The 13,339-nt window shown below is 40.3% G+C and overlaps 1 long non-coding RNA gene across 1 annotated transcript; it reads left to right on the top strand.

Moving 5' to 3' along the window:
* Positions 1 to 562: 562 nt before the first annotated feature.
* Positions 563 to 3,689, top strand: LOC116507869. Its single transcript, XR_004255245.1, has 3 exons — positions 563 to 1,086; positions 2,135 to 2,250; positions 3,453 to 3,689. It is a non-coding gene; the product is annotated as an uncharacterized LOC116507869 (long non-coding RNA).
* Positions 3,690 to 13,339: the final 9,650 nt, after the last annotated feature.

Below are 13,339 nucleotides of genomic sequence, written 5' to 3'. Positions count from 1 at the left end.
CAACATGAATAAACGTGACGACACCTCCTACCTACCAGACATCTGGAAACCAGCCCTAGTCAACAAATGAACCCCACCCACCACCCAGGTCCTTATAACACAAGAACAACGGACACACAGCCAGCACCTCAGCCCCACAGGATGATACGAAACAGCCGACCAATCTACCAAAATCAACTCCATCTATCAATCAGGATGCAACTACACAGCCAATCAATCCACTTACAGTAACAAAGGCAGCACTCCACACACACACACCAAGATTTATAGAAAGACGACAGCTCCGACCACGCCTTACTCGCAGAAGCACGAAGCCAAAAACACCAGCCTGAAGATGGCGAATGAGATCTCGCTGAAACGTTGCCAAGAGAATCTCAATCTTACACGGGAAAAGACCTGAATACAACAAGGCCAGCATACCTACACTTGTGAAAATCTACGAATATATATATATATATATATATATATATATATATATATATATATATATATATATATATATGTGTGTGTGTGTGTGTGTGTGTGTGTGTGTGTGTGTGTGTGTGTGTGTGTGTGTGTGTGTTAGGTATAATTTTAAACTTTCCTTCCCAGTGCCATGGTAACTGCCGCATGTTTGGCAAAAAGCTCCCGAAGAAGAAAAGGAACTCAGAGCACTCAGCTGGCAGGCATCCAGTGTAATCAGGCTGCAGAGCTGAAATGAGGCCTCTGGCCGCCAGCCAAGTTACAAAGAACAAAGATGTCAGTTCCTAATGTTGGCGGCAAAGCTTGTTTGGCACCCTTATATGGTTTCCCAGAACTCCTTGCCTTGGCTGCTTTCCATTCCCTTTAGGGCAGCAAACAGGATTAGCACACACAGACTTGTTTTCTCTTTCTCCACCAACTGTTCCAATGACATCATCCCTGCATTCATTTGCCAGCAGAGTGACTCTGGCTCCCTTTACACTCTTTGACATCCCCTCCTCCTCCTCCAAACCCTTTAGTATTTTAGCTTATTTCCTCTCAGCTAATGGAAAACTTGGAGAAAGCCCCCAGGTGCCAAATAAAGGGGGAATCGAATGGGAATGAGACATTTCTATACCTAAGCAAGTAAGGACTGGTGTGTTTGTGTATACACTCTTATCTATCTATCTATCTAGCTATCTAGCTATCTAGCTATCATCTACACACAGACACACACACACCTCATTTTTGTCAGCAGTCTATAATCAGTCCCGTAAGAACAGAGGCTTCCAACTGCCTCACTGCATGCTTTCTGGTGAAACTCAACAAAAAAATCATCTCGGCTTTGGTCCAGATTTAAAGAGCCAACTTCTGGCCTGAGGTAAACAAATCGGCACACCCAACACTCTCTGGGTGCGCATCTGCCCCTGAGGTAGTGGCATAGAACAGCTCCTGGCTGCTTTGCCCCCTTGGGCACCATCAGGTGATGTTTGCATAAAAAGTATGGCAACACATTTGTAGTCAGGCAGGAGAGAACAAGCTCTGCCAGGTTTTAACAGCCTCCCCTTGGGCTTTATGCATGTGAGAATGTAGCCATACTTTTATCATGGCCCTTTTTGTATGGCCAACATACCCAAGCACAGCTGTGCTTGCAAGCTGATATGGTCCCAATTCCTTGTACGTTCTTGAGGGGATGTGGCTGAAACGATGAAACAAACCACTGTTGTTGAAAGGAAATGTAAACCTGGGACAAGCACATTCTTTAAGAAAGCATCCCTCTTCCTTCAATTTTCTTGGCTTCTCTTTGTATGAGTCAGGAACAAACATGCAGTGAATGCCTGCATTTTTGAGAAAGAGAAGAACACTTCCTGCTGATCTTTTATCTTCTTCATTTTTTCTCTCCACCCGCCCCCCTTCAGATTCACAAACTAGCCTTGAAATTAATGAATCACTTTGCATTTCGGAGCAGGCAGGGCCATGGCATTGATCTAATGTTCAGTAGAAAGCCACAAATTTTTATTTCATTGTTTGCAGAGATGTCAGGAAGCAGGAGGATTGCACAGAGGGGTGCAACATGAGCCAAATGTCAAGGGTTACAGTTATCAACTTCCCCCTGCCATTGATTCTTGGCAGTAATTACTAGGGGAAAAATGTATTTCTTTTCTGAAAATCTTGATGTGTTTATTTTTTGCAGATCAAGACCCTGTTAAATGTATTAGACCGGGCGGGGCAAATATTATGCCAGAGTTAAAAGGACAGGGCTATCTGCCATTCCACATCTGAGAAAGGATCATGTTGGACATGAGTCAGGTAAAAAAACAATCCATTTGGAAGAAATTTCAGGCCATAAGGTTTAGTTTAAAGGACAAATTCCCCCTTCTGATGCCTATGCCAAAAGCAGAACTTTGCTTGTAGAGGTTTAATAAGCAGCTACTCACATTGCAAAGACTTTACTCTATAGCTGCATAGCTCCCCAATCTACCTGGGATTCATCAGGTTGGGGAAGACTGCATCTAATGCTCAGATGTATGTGTGGCTAGGATATATCCTTCCCGGATATTTGTAACCTTTTGTTGCATTGTGGCCTGTCAAAGGTCAGGGCATTTTGTTCAGCAAGGTGCGAGCAGATGTGTGGCTTAAAGGAGTAGTCATCCTTGCTTGTGTCATCCCCAGGGGTGGTATTCAGCAGGTTCTGACCAGTTCTGGAGAACTGGTAGTGGAAATTTTGAGTAGTTCAGAGAACTAGTAAATACCAACTCTAACTGGCTCCGCCCCCATCTATTCTCTGCCTCCTGAGTCCCAGCTGATCTAGAAGAAATGGGGATTTTGCAGTTACTTCCCCTGGAGTGGGAGGGAATGGAGATCTTACAGTCTCCTTCCCCTGCCACACCCACCAAGCCACACCCACCAAGCCACACCCACAGAACCAGTAGTAAAGTTTTTCGAATCTCACCACTGTGTCATCCCATGTGTTGTACACCAGCGTATGAAAATAGCCTACTTGCAAAGACTGGAAATGTATCCACCAAGACTAATGCACAGAGCATTCCCAAGTTGTGATAAGCAGAGACGAGCCTTGATCCACATATTCTGTTCTGTATGTCGCAACTGAATGGCAGTGCTAAATGACATAATACCACCTTTTCTTTTTACATATTAATTGCTACCTTTTCCTTATTTCTCCACAAGGTTAAGTGCCCTACTTCAGTTATCTTCTGTTTATAGCCTAAGAGAAGGTATGGTCCATTCCTGCAGCATTCAAATATATGGTAACTGCTTCTTTTCTTTACATAATCTACTTTTCTTTATTTATTTTTTCATGTTCAAGGTCTGGTCCCAATGTCTGCTGAAATGAAATTAGCAGGAGGATGCAGGTCTTCTTCCTTATCGATTTTCTTTCAGGGTGTATCATTACAACAGCATTGCAGATTTAAAAGAGAAAATGAGACATGCCAGCATTGTCCTTTCTATGCTTAACTATTCTGATTCATTTGTGGTTCCTCTTTCTCCAGAACTAATGAATATGGAAAACCTATGGCCAGCTTCATGTTTTGATTTCATCAGCTTCAGAGTGAAACAAATTAGTCAAGAGGCCAGAGGCGCAAGCCAGCTGAGGGATTTTTTGTTGTTTTGGCAAGTCATGCTCATAAGAGGACATCCCATTCCCCCGCCCACCATTCAGCAAGAAGGAAGGAATGTGAATTTCATCTGCATGGTACAAAAACTGTCAATAGAACCTGATCCTATGATTGATTTTCTTTGCAGAGCAGGATAGCGGCCATGTTTTGAAAGAACACTAATTCCTATAGGAAGACAAAGGCATGGGAATTCGTTTTATGTTTTATGTTGCAGAAAAATAAAAGAAAGAAGAAGAGAGGGGGGAGGGAGGGAGGAGGGAGGGAGGGAGGGGAGGGAGAGAGAGGGGGGAGGAAGGAAAGAAGGAAAGAAAAGGAAGGAAGGAAGGAAGGAAGGAGAGGGAGGGGGGGGGAAGGAAAAGAAAGGAAAGAAAAAAAGGAAGGAAGGAAGGAAGGAAGGAAGGAAGGAAGAAGAAGGAAGAAAGAAAGAAAGAAAGAAAGAAAGAAAGAAAGAAAGAAAGAAAGGAAAAAACATGGCATAGGCTGAAGTTGCCCTCCATGGAGATTTGGCAACACCGATGGAATTGCTGCAAGCTTGCCTGACCTTAAGCAGCCTATTGATCAAACAGTTTTATTTAGGAGGGGTTTTTTTTGCTCCCTGCAAGGCACAGTGGGTCTCTGTGGGAGGAGAAAAATGAGCCTCTACTCCAACTGCCAGAACCTTTTCTTTTGGCAAAAATTCATGCTTCCCTCTTCTAAAAAAGAAAGAAAAAAAGAATCACAACTATCTATAGGTATAAGTAGAATGCAGGTTATATATACACAAAAGTATTTTTTGGGTCTGTATGTCCATGTGTCCATGTAACATTTTATTTTGGAGGGGAATTTTTTTTTTTTGACAGCATTTAAATCTCCTTTTCCTTGCCATGTTCATGTTTGTTTCATTTTGGCGCACATTTCCTGCTTGTGATGTTTACTTCCTTTTATCAGTGTAGTACAAGAAGCAGAGGGAGAGGCCAGGAGAAAGGGATCTGTTTTTATGTGCTAGAAATGCCCTGCAGTCTCGGGATATTAAAATCACTTCCTTAAATGAGTGAAATACTGTCTCTCCCTCTCTCCCCCCCCCCCTCTCTCTCTCTCTCTCTCTTTGTATATATTTATTTCTGAGAATAAAAGCATCTAGTTTATAGTCCTGTGCTGAACGTTGCATGCAAATGAAGCATTTTGCTTTCCTTCTTTGTTTTTATTGGTTTTCCTGGAAAACAGGACTGATTCAGTTATTTATTAATGTTTTTGCTGCATTTTTTTCACGTTTCCAGTCACTGGAGAAATCCAGTGCTTATTTTGTGGGTGTGAGAGATGATGTATGCGTGTATGAATGAATGTAGGTAGGGATGATCAATTTTAGTTGCTATGAAAGGTTTATGTAACAAGAAGCTTGGCTTACACAAGGCAGCCATGCCTCTGTTTTCACAGCACTATGTAAAAAATTGGCTGCCTATCAAAATCTATGTTTCATAACAGAAGGGGAGCAAGATATTTTTAAAAATGGCATTCAGAACTTGCCGATTGTTGGGCAAGGGTTTGTAAGTTTATGAATTGCTCTTGGCTATTTAAACAAGGACACTCAAATGCATTTGTTTCAAAATGGCTGAGAGATGTATATAAGTGAATGTGCCATGCGACACTTACCCAAGATAGCATTTGTCTGTTAATAATTAAAGGGCTCTTTTCCAAAGAATTACGCTCATTAAATAATTAATCTCAGCTAAATAACTATAAGAAAACAAAGTGAGAAATATTGGCATGGAAGCAGCTTCCACAAAGCAGGGTGTTATCAATTGCAATTTGCATCACATAAAGATGGAATTTAATACAAGGCACAACACTCAGGTATGTTGTCCCTCTCCCTCTCTCCTCTCTCTCTTCCCCTCTTTCTTACCCACATACACACTCATCAAAACAAAATGTTACTGTGCACAAAGGCAAAAAAAATTTTTTTTGGATTGGGGAGGGTATATTTGATTCCTGTGGGACATACAGGGATGGCATGAGTGGAACAAATAAAATGGCTCTGTTTATATATAAACCACAAATGCATATCACTTTTAAAGCTGTGAAAAGACACTTGAAACTGTGTTGGCAGCTGCTTCAAAATCTCAGAGACCAATATATAATATTTTGCTTTGGATGATACCAAGATAGTATCAGTATGCTGGGGAGAAGCATGATAAATTATATAAGGTGGCAGATTTAGTAGGAGAATTAGCGTAAAACAGTGTCAAACTTAGCATAAATTTTAAAAAATTAATCGTAAATAAACAAATGCTACATGGTGTCCAATAACCAAGCAAGAGAAGATAGTAAAAGGGGAAAAATGATTTTCCAAATAAGATGCAAGGAAGGCAGAACAAGAATAGGGTGAGACCTGAAACTCTTGTCACAATAGGGGGCGGGGAACTGAATTTCAGAAACAGACTTGCAATTTAAGTGTTATCAGCAGGATATCAAAGCAGGAATTCTTATCTGCTTCAGAGGTGAGGAAAGCAAAAAGCTTCAGTTCATTGTTCCCAGTAATTTGGTTTCCTGTTGTAAATTCACACTGGGGTGACTGTGCCAGTCTCCTTGAAAAAAGGATACATCATCGGCCAACAAAGGCATTCAGAATGTTCTCGGCATCTGAGAGCTCCTAATGCAACCTCGTCTATTTTTTTTTTCCCCCTCCACATTTGAACAGAAATTGTATTTTATCCTCTGGATTCCATTTTAAAATGAACTTGAATATTTTGATTTTGCAGCTCCTTGCAACTATTCTCCCTCGCCTAACAACCAAGGCCAAGGGTGTGAATATAAAGCTGAAAAGATTCTTGCCTATCTTCAATAGGGGACATCTATTTACTTCTAGTTTTGTTTGTTTGAGCAACTGCTTTGTGGATTGGGAAAAGGGGGCTGCTAGCAATTTCTTTTATTTCTCCTTTGTGGGGAATGGAAGGCGGTAAAGAGAATTTAATTGCCCTCTTTTGGCAAACTGCTCCAGGTTTCTTTCTGCAGTAATTGTACCTCTCTTTCTCCATCACTCCAGCTATCTCAGCAATATGCAACCATGGGTACAGCTATTGGGCAAAATGCCTGACTACAACACTGCCAGCATTCTATTCCTTCACCATAATAGTTAGCAAGAGGAAGCTCTTAAATGCAACAGATGAGTGGGGGCTTGTGGATTTGCAACTGTCTCTTCGTGGTAATGGCTAAATGTGTTTTTGCAAAGGACCAGGCAAATGTACCCAGCTTCATTTCGAAAAGCTGAGTGGGATAGGCACCAGCAATTTCTAAATTACTTTTTTATCTCGATCCTTTTCAGTCGGGCTGAGGGTCCAGACAGGGAATGAAAATTGCATTGGTAGCAGTGGCAGTTGATCTCCATAAGGAACTTGGAGGGAAGGAATGCCAGCTTTCAAATCCAGTTAGATGCAATTGGTACTATCAGTGATGGGAATGCCTACACGTATTAGTGTCAGGAGGAGCCCCCTTTTTTAGTAGTTCTGCGTCTTTCTTAGTGAATGCCAGTTGATGTTTGTGGTGGAGAAAAGTGAACCTGGTAGTTACATCCTTATGGGATGCTATAGGGTTCAGCTGGCATTTCCCTTTTTCTAACATCTGTGTGGAAATGGTGGAAAAGGTCATCCATGGGTTTGAAAGAAGGTACCATCAATATAGTTGGGATGCAGTGGTTCAGGTGGCTAAGACACTCAGCTTGTCGATCAGAAAGGTTGCAGTTTGAATCCCTAGCACCGTGTAACCGAGTGAGCTCCCCGTTCTTGTCCCAGCTTCTGCCAACCTAGCAGTTCGAAAACACCTAAAAAATGCAAGTAGGAAAATAAGAAACCACCTTTGTGGGAAGGTAACATGTTTCTGTGTGCCTTCGGCATCTAGTCATGCAGGCCACATGACCACGGAGATGTCTTCAGACAGCGTTGGTTCTTTGGCTTTAAAACGGATGAGCACTGCCCCCTAGAGTCGGAAATGACTAGCACATATGTGGCGAAAGGAATCTTTACCTTTTAACCATCAATATAATGCTCTACCCTGAGCCAAGCAGGAGATGAAAGTCCTCTAGCAGCTCCTTTAAAAAAAAGAACAGAATTGTGCTGTAGCTAAAGCAGGAGGCTTGGTCTCAGTAATTCATGACTTTTATCAACCAGATGTTATTTTACCCCAAGGTACATTTCATGAAAATTAAGCAAAAACTACTATTGATGGAAAATACAGCACTTCATCTCCTAGTTGCTATGAGGTGCTAAAGCCCTTTGGCTCTAGGGCACTGGATTGGCTTTGGATAACCTCCCTTAGAGGTTCAGTGGACATCCATGTTGATGTCTTCAGAATAATGGTAAAAACAGTATTATTCCACATTGTTTTTAGTTTGTAAATGTCAATCATTGATATTGGATGCCCAATGGCTCCGTGAATTTTATTATTACTTTGCTTTAAATGTATTTGTTGTTGATTTGCTTGGTTTTATATGTAAACCATTGGAGTTGCTCCAGTTATATTGTAATTCAATAGTATAGAACTGTTGTAAATAAATACATGGAATGGGAGTGATAATAATGTGGTTTTTATTTCTGGCACTGATCAAATGCACTCTATCTATCTATCTATCTATCTATCTATCCATCCATCCATCCATCCATCCATCCATTTTCCCTTAGTTAACTGGAGGATATTGACTGATGGGATCATGATATTGTTTGCCAATTTTCTGAATGTTGAGGTTGATGGAAGTGAAGATAGGTGTAAGTTGCCTTCAAATAGTTATTGAATGAAATCATTTACCATGAAGGTAGTGTCCTTATTCATTCACACTGTATGTTCAATTCCCCATAGTGAGCAAATGGAAACTATGGCTGAATTTCCCAATTACAAAGGAGGAAAAGGCACTGGAGAAAGCTTTAAAGCTTTCCAATGGCTTTAGATCACACTAAGCACCAGATTCTAGCTGAGCCAAATCAGAGTATTTGGTGAAATCTGATATTTTGTAAAGTTACTGTGTTTTCCCAAAATAAGACAGGGTCTTATTTTCTTTTGACCCCTGAAACAGGCACTTGGCCTTATTTTCAGGGAGCTCTTATTATTTTTGAGGTGCGCAGGTGGCGAGCATGGTCACCTCATGGCTGCTGCTGTTTGCAATATTATCTGGTAGGAAACCACCTCTGCAACAATACCCACACTCCTATGGCTGATGTCCAACTCTGCCACACAATGCATATTATCTCTGGCACATGGAATCCCACTCCTGTGCACTGATTACCAGCACATTAGAAGACAACAAGCTCTCATTTGACTATGCTCAAAGATGCTGAACAAGAAGGCTCTTCCTATTTACCATGCATAGCCCATCACAATTGAAATTCAGCAGGCCAGCTTAGAAAACAGCTATTCACTTAACATCTATCCAATTTATCCCCAAGAATGTCTGGAGAGAGAAATGGTCTAAGGTATCTTCTTACAGCCTGACCATTAGAGATCCCTCTACCAAACCACCTGGTTTTATCCTGCCTCACTTTGTCCGGTTGAAATTGAACAGAATTCGGTGTTGATACTGGAAGAAATGCCTCTGCCCTGTTTCAGTGGAGATGGAGAGATTCCCCTTGTTGTGATTGTGATGCTGATAAGCAAACTATTAAACATATTGTGCTATATTGCCCACAACATGCATTCTTTGGATCCCTAGAAGATAGGCATGAAGCAACACCACAGGTGATCACCTGAATATTCAGTTATGACCCCACTGGTGTACCCTCATAGAAGTTTTACTTATAATTACGTGGACTGTGTATATATGTTCACTTCTCTTCTGTCATATTATCACCATACCCTAAATAATAAATAAATAATAAGCTGCAGCACTGCCAGTGCCTTATGATATTTAGATGCCCCACAGATGCCTTGATTACAATGTTCTAGTACTATTCCCAGTGATTAGGAATGATGAAATTGTAGTATAGGACATTTGGAAGAAAAGAGTTGGGAAGTGATCTATGGCTATAATAACCTTGATATAAACTGGCATCTTAACAACTAGTTCATTTTTCTGCAGCAGTCTGCTAGCCTTATTCTCTCAATTTCTGTTTTCCGACTTCTCATGGAGTTAATAAAATGTTTCCTAACAATGCACATATCAATAAAGTATAAAGAAGGCAGCTTAAGATCCATAAATAAAGACAGTTCAGAGACTCTTTAAATATTCACTCATTTTGCATAATTGATGATGTTCCATATCAGACTTGGGAGATACATTTTCCTCTTGTTTAAATCTTTATCATTGACATGTCATTTAAGCAAGGAATGAAAACACTGCATTGCTGAATCTGTGGGGTTTGTCACTGGAACATTTCACATCCAGGACTAAGAGCTGAAAGAAACCATAAGCCTCATATGAACAAACATGCATTATTGATTCAAAATTCAGAATGTGGTTATCAACTCCTAAATTACAGCTTGGGGAAAGTTTGAAAGAAGCAGAAATACAATATATGCCTACTGTAATGTTATGTTCACAGATATATGGAAAAATACAAGCTTTAAAAAAATAGTCCTTTATGATTATTTGTTTAGATGAGCTAAACAGATGTCTTTTTTTCAAGATGAAACTTTTATTCTGGGAGTGCAGTAAATTCTCTGAGGGATATGGGTGGTTCAGAAATTATTAATAAATAAACTCTCAACTGCATTTTTTTTTAACAAATTCCATTATTTTTCCATTTAACAGACATCATTCCAGTTCAATCCACTACTTCTTTCACTAAAATATACAAGCTACACTTGTCCATTCCACCTCTGAATGGCGAGATGATGCCTTGGTGTATGCAGGTGTTGGAAGAAATGTCCATCTGGGGTCAGTTCCAAGTGGAGAGAAAGAAACACTGGAAACATGGAGGCTGATTGGAAAAATGGTTTAATGGTGAAGCAGAACCATCAAGCATGAGTGATTCTGAGTAGTTTACCACATGGAGTTGAGAGAGGGGGGGGTATTTATATCCTCTCTTGAGCCTTGCTCTTGAGCATCCTGTTCCTGTGCAAGAAATGTATTCTATTGGTTGTCAGACTCCCTAACTTTTTAGGTTGTCTGAATTAAGTTTGGTTAGCTGGGTGATGTAATGTTCCCAGGTGATTTCACAATGCAGTGAGCCCTAGCTAGATGGTAGAGGGCTAATCCTATTATGTCCTCAGGGCCTTAACCCCATCACTCTGGAGCTCAAATTCTAATTGTCTTGTAGATAGGCTGGCCCAGTCTTAATGTGCACCGAATATCTGCTGGGGGCATGGAGCTGCAAGGAGCTACTCTTTGTCTTTTAAAACATATTTCTCCTTTTTTCATCCAGGGACATATAATATTCTGCCTTTTTAATATTTCCTAGAATATTTCATTCTTCTAGGAGAGGGGTGGGTGGTAACTTTCTGCACAAGGAATATACTACTGGGGTGAACAAGTCAATGTTCAGCTCCCTTTTCAGATCTTGCTCCATTTTTGACACTCCCTGAGTTTGCTGGCATCAGCCAAAACAAAGCTCACACAGAAATGTTCTCTGAGCTATACAGGATCTCTTACCTAGTACTTTACAGCATGGTGAGACATTAAAATGCCAATTAGATCGTAGTGCCCTGAAATACTCATTGAAGTCCTATGTTGGGATTTTCTTTCCAAAAAGGATTGGTGGTGTCAAGAAGAGCAACCAAGGTCAGCCTACTGAGGTTTCAAGATCCTGGAGGTTTTCCAAGGACATCAGAGGCTGATGCAAGCCCTGTTTCGGGACTTTATAAATTCCAACATAATATTTTACTGATGAATTTGAAAACTACTATGTAGCAAATTTTAACATATAAAATGCTGAAAAATTCTGGGGTCTAGTAAGATTTATTCCTCAATTTCCTATCAATTCCATTTTCATTATATTCTGTAAACGTATGGCATTTTTTCATACTTAATCTCAAGCAGAGTGCCTTTTGAGTTTATTTCTCATTTTAAATTTCTGTCCCATCTTTGATGATTATATGGGGCACCATTAATTAAACCCAACTGCGTTGGCTTAATCTAATTTCACATAAGTACGTTTTAAGTGTTGTTTTAAAACAAATTTGCACGTGTTGTAGTTTTCTACAGCTGAAGCTGTCAACTTGCATCTGCCTCTTTAAACTTATAATAAATTTATTTCAGGAAAATTTGTAGATAAATGAAGAATCAATGAAAGGACTTTAAATTGTATAATTGCATGATAATATGGCTAAAATAATCTAAAGGAATAAGAAGGAATAAAGGTTGTTGTTTTTTTAGAAAATACTAGCAGCTTTTTCCAGATGTGCTGGACTTTAGTTTCCATCATTTCCAAGCAATATGACAATCAATATGATAAACCAGAATCTATAGAATCAACTATAGTTCTGAAATAAAACCATCTGTTGTGATCTGCATTTTGTCATGTCCAGCACATGTTTACTTTTTTATTTACTTACTCTGTATGTATGTAGTAGACAAAATTACTATGTTATCATTTTGGGGTGGGGGTGGGGTATGGACATTTCATTAAAATTCATGCCATTATAGCTCCTCTTTTGTCATCCTTTTGGAGGATATGTGCTTGTGGGGCTTAGCTGACAATTTTGACCATAAGAGTGAGTTAGATCCTTATTCTCCATTGATCATTTCAAATTTAATAAAGTCTTTGCTACAGGAGCATCTATTGTCAGGTACTTAAGAATTTCTTTTGAATCTTCTTTAAACTCACTTCATTATTGTAAACAGTACAGTATAGGCTGCTGCAACTGTTATATATATAATTGTGTATATTAGGGGTCCCCAACCCCCAGGCTGTGGCCCACTATCGTCAGGGTTCCCAACACCCAGGCTGTGGCCTGTTCGAAACTGGGCCCTGTGAGCAATGGGCAAACACGTTCATGTAAAGCTCCACTTGTGCAAATGGCAGGCAAGCATGCATGTGAAGCTCCATTCGTGTGAATGCTGGGTCCTTGTACTCAAGTGCGAAGCTTCAATCGGATGAGGGAGGGTGCTTGAGCAGATGCCGCTTGTGCTCATGCATGAAGCTCTGCTCACTTGAACAGAGGGCTTCTGCCTGCCTCTGTTTGTGCAATTAGGACGTGCTCACACAAATGGAGCTGTGCAAACATGCCTACTACTCATACCCCTGCCCTCCCCATGCCAGGCCGGGCCGGTGGAAAGGTTGGGGCCTGCTAGTATATATCATCACTCTAAGCCTTCTCTGACTGCCATATTTCCCAATTTGAAAGTCAATGGGGAAGAGTTTCCTCTTGAACCTATCCCTTGGGATCAAAGCTGCAGCCTGCTGGAAAAAATAATTGGGCACTAAAAAAAAGTATATCATATATACACCCAACGATCATCTTGTAGTTTGCACCCAGCATGTGGCAAGGTAAGGATATCACTGTCCCTTTATAGAAACTGATCAAATCATTTCTAAAACAAACAATCACTTCAGCCAAATGGAAAAGTGAAGTAGTAAGAAAAATGCAGAATATTTTTTTTCCTTGGTAGTGATTTGGAAGAGTTATCAGAGATTGTAGCTAATTGAGGAGCCAATCCCAGCCACCATGTCTGAGATGAAATCTGCTTGATTAAGATTGAGGAGCACTGATTTGGTCTCATGATGCAGATGGACATTTCTCAGTTTAGGAATGAATAATCTGTCTTTATTAATATAGTTGATTGAAATAACTGTTAGGGGAAAAAGTAAAAAAAAATCTGTATGGCAGCACTGGGATACACAAAGAAACCCAGCCTAAGATAT

The sequence above is a fragment of the Thamnophis elegans genome, chromosome 4 (assembly GCF_009769535.1).
Source record: "Thamnophis elegans isolate rThaEle1 chromosome 4, rThaEle1.pri, whole genome shotgun sequence".
NCBI lineage: Eukaryota > Metazoa > Chordata > Lepidosauria > Squamata > Colubridae > Thamnophis > Thamnophis elegans.
Note: the sequence above shows the minus strand (reverse complement) of the source record. Positions and strands in the feature narration are given on the sequence as shown.